We start from the raw sequence: 4312 nt of genomic DNA, 5'->3' as shown, positions 1-4312 counted from the left end.
AAAGGATCGTTTCAAAATCTAAATCAACGGCTAATTTTTAACAGCCAAATTTGTGTGCTCTTTCCATTTAATGTCACTATCTTCTTCGATTCTTATTTTCTCTCTATTTCCTCAATCTCTCTCGAATTTTTTTGATCTCTCACTATCTCACAAATATTTTTCTACTCTTGATCGTCAGCCTGTCTCAAATTTTTAATGATATTTGAAGTTATTTTGATCAGGTAACAACTTTAACCCTTTATTTGTTAATTGATTATATTTGTTGCAATTTTATCATTTAAATTTAATGTTATAATAATATATACATATATATATGTGTGTGTGTGTTTCTGTGTTTGTGTATGACTCATCGTAATCTTAAGACAGTTGAGTAGATGGATGTATGAGAAGATCCTTTCAAATAGGGCGGGTCTTACGCCGTTGAGGATGGTGTTAGTACATTTATAGAATGACCCAAGTCTCAACATGCATTATGGATGGTGAGAAAATTAAGTGTCCTTTTTGGAAGTGCATAAATGAAGTTTTCAAAACCACGGATGAGGTAAAGTTATACTTATTTACGAAAGGTTTTACGTTGAAGTTTTATAATTGGACTTCTCATGGAAAGGGTGCAAGAGTATTTTGAGGCCATTACCACGGCCCAATTGTAGGAGGAGCAACCTCCCATTTTTAATGTTATGGAGGGCACCAGTACGCCTTTGGATGATGCGGTGCAAATGGATTTGACGTAGAGAATGGTTTTTGATGCCGCCAGGCCAGATGTCTGGTCTTCTAAGTATAACCAGGATGGTGTGCCTCATAAAGTATGAGGTCATGCCCTACTAATATAGGGTGTATTTTATATTATGGTAGGTGATACGATTATGTGTCTGTGCTGGCAGATCAGTTTCACAATGTAGTGCATGCAGTTGAGCAGCCGTTGTAGAATGATTGCACCCAATCTCAATTGAGGTTGTTGCTGAGTTATTGAATATCAAGGTCGTTGGCCATTTTCTCAACATATATGAGACCAAATATCCCAATGGGCTAATCATATAGTGACCCACAACCACACCCTGCCCCAAGATTACTATAGTACGAAGAAATTGTTAAGAAACTTGGATTTACCTATTGAGAAGATCGATGTATGTAAAAATGGCTGCATGTTGTACAAGAAGGACAACATTGATTTGGATTATTGGAAGTTTTGCGGAGAAGCTAGGTACAAGTCAATCACGGAGCAAATCCTAATCACAAAAACACATTGTATAACATTCTTAGGTACCTGCTGGTTACCCTTAGCCTGCAAAGGTTGTATGATTTAGAAGCGACTGCCGAGCAAATAACATGGCATGCCAATAATCGAACGGAAGAGGGATCCAAGTGCCATCCGTCTGATTCAAATGCATCGAGGTATTTTGACCGGACATATCCTCATTTTGCAGTAGAGCTCTGTAATGTTAGACTAGGTTTGTGCACGGATGGGCTCGCAATGCACGGGCAGTACGATGGTACATACACATGTTGACCTGACCGGGGAACTTTAAATTTGATGACGAGTCTGATGAGGATAGCTTTCATGAGGATTACGAGACTGAAGAAGACAATAATTATAATTGACATTTACCATTTTCTATTTAAATGAAAAAAATACCGATAATAATTCATAAAAATAGTTTACCAGCTAATTTAGAAGTACAATTTGCAAACTATTTGTCCATACCAATAATTTCTTTTTTCAGGAAAAACAAAACACATTTTTTTCGTATTTAGGAAATGTCAAAAAATTAGGAAGTCGATCGAAAGCCCTTTCCAACTTTGAACGACATTAATAAAATAAACCGTTCAATATATTACAATGTACTAAATAAAAAGGAGGAAAAATTAAAATATAGGAACCGTTAATTTATTTTGACCGTTCCAAAATAAGTTCCAACAAATTGAGTTTCGCACCAAAAGAAAACTGGAGGAAAAATCAAACCTGGGAATGATTATTTAATATTTGACCGTTGCGAAAATATAAAATTTAAATAAAATCGTTCGTAAATGTATAAAATATCTTTTTCTAAAATTAGTAAAATACTTTTCTAAATGTGTTCCAAAAACTGTCCCTAAATATGCCCATAGATTGCTCGTTCACCTCCCGATTACAGTGTCTCAATATCCGGGTCCCTGATTAATATCAAATTTAAACTCATAACAATACTTTTCATATGTGAACATATCTAGTGGTCTGATCTAAAATCAAATTGTCTGATGGTCAGTTTCTTCATTTTTTCAACCTCATTGATTGTGTATCGGATACGATATCTTAGTATCAACAAAAATGTCAAAAACTTCATAGAATGTAGTATTTTATTGATTTAATACTATCCAACGGTTTGATAAAAATTTTATTGGTCTGATTAGACGATCCAATGGAACAGTGTGAGATGTTACTTACATCTACGTAAGACTAGAACATGTATCAATTTAATTCGTTGCATTATATGTTTCCAATGACCATAATTAATTTATAGTCTACTTTTTGATCATTAACATGTTTGGGACAATTTATCCTTTATTTTTTATTTTCTTAATTTTTTGGTGTAAAATAAAACATTTTTTTATTTTTGTAATTTTATGTAATTCTCCAAATTTTTGTATATTTTTGGTTATTTTTATAATTTTCTCTTAATTTTTGGTGATTTTTAAAAATTCTCTGTCAATTTCTTTTTATTTTTAAAAAAATTCTGTTAAAAAGTTATTTTATGTAAGTTTCGCAAATATAGAAATATTTAGTTGTATAAGAATATCTGCAATTATAGAAATTTATTTTATGTAATTTCTGCAATTATAGAAATTTTCTGTAATTTTTCAAAACTAATTGTATAGTTGTGTAATTTATGCAATTATTGTGTAATATAGTAATTGTATAGTGTAATTATTTGTGCAATTTACTGTAATATTCTATATGAAGATATGCTGACTAATTTCAATAAATAGAATTTTTGAATTTTTCGTTCATTTTACTTTTTTCTTTCGTGTTAAATATTACAGATATTCAAATCAAGAAGTTACAATTGGTCAAATCATATGAAAGAAAGAGATTAGTTACTAGTCTCCTTCGAATTTGAAAATTCAAGTCAAATGAGGCCTATTTTTCCCTTTATGCAATTCTTATGTGTATTATATTATATTGCTTAAATTTTTTGCCATATTTATTGTATACATGTGCAATTTATTTTATAAATAGGCTAATTTTTTACATCATAATGTAAATAACCATAAAAAATTGGACAAATATATAATCCCAATAGTAAAGTTATTTAAATAATAATGTAAATAATAAAAAATATTGGACTAATATTTCCAAATAAAATAATTTTGACATCATAAGGTAAACAATCACAAAAATTAGACCAATAGTAAATCCCAATAATAACATTATTTAAATAATAATGTAAATAATAGAAAAAATTAAATCAATATTTCCAATAATAATCTTTTCAAATAGTAATGTAAATAATCACAAAAATTACACCAATATTCCTAATAATAATAACATTTTTACATAATAATGTCAACAATCACAAAAGGTAGACTAATATTCCCAGTAATAACATTATTTTCATAACAATGTCAATTATCGCAAAATTATAAAATATTCCGGAAAATAACATTTTTACATAATAAAGTCAATAATCACAAAATTAGACCAATAATCCCAATAATAATAATATTTACAAAATAATATCAACCATAATAATATTAAGGTAATATTTCAAATTAAGGTACAATTACATAATCATTTGAAATAGAAAACAAATTGAGAACATTATTTCCAATAATTAATAATTATTTAAAAATGTATATTTCTTTGGTAACAGCGTATAAACAGATCACGCATGCCTTTAATCTTGGTTAGCCCATCAATTGAATTTTGCTAGTAGAACTTGTTATGTTTATCCATTTTCATCTGTCAGCAAAAGAAAATGTTCATAGATTAAAATGGATAAATATAACAAATACTACGATAAAAAGTTCATGTGATAGGCTAAATAAACTTAAAGCAATACTTGGCCCGTTTGAATATGTGCACAAGAGAATTATACATTTTTAAATAATTAATGAGTACAATAATCATGACTTCATGATAATTTTTCCGATGTGTAAGAATTAGTATATTCTTTTTAATTTACATATTAATGTGAATAATCGTAAAATTTAGACAAATACTTCTCAAACGTTTTTTAGATCATGTTTAGTGGTACGCCTCCTATATCACGTGGTCAAGGAAGTGGTCATGGTCGTGGCCCGCCACTTCTACCAGTTTTGTCAGATGCTTCCCAAG

Source organism: Sesamum indicum, linkage group LG5 (genome assembly GCF_026168435.1).
Source record: "Sesamum indicum cultivar Baizhima isolate 11 linkage group LG5, ASM2616843v1, whole genome shotgun sequence".
Classification (NCBI taxonomy): Eukaryota; Viridiplantae; Streptophyta; class Magnoliopsida; order Lamiales; family Pedaliaceae; genus Sesamum; species Sesamum indicum.
Note: the sequence above shows the minus strand (reverse complement) of the source record.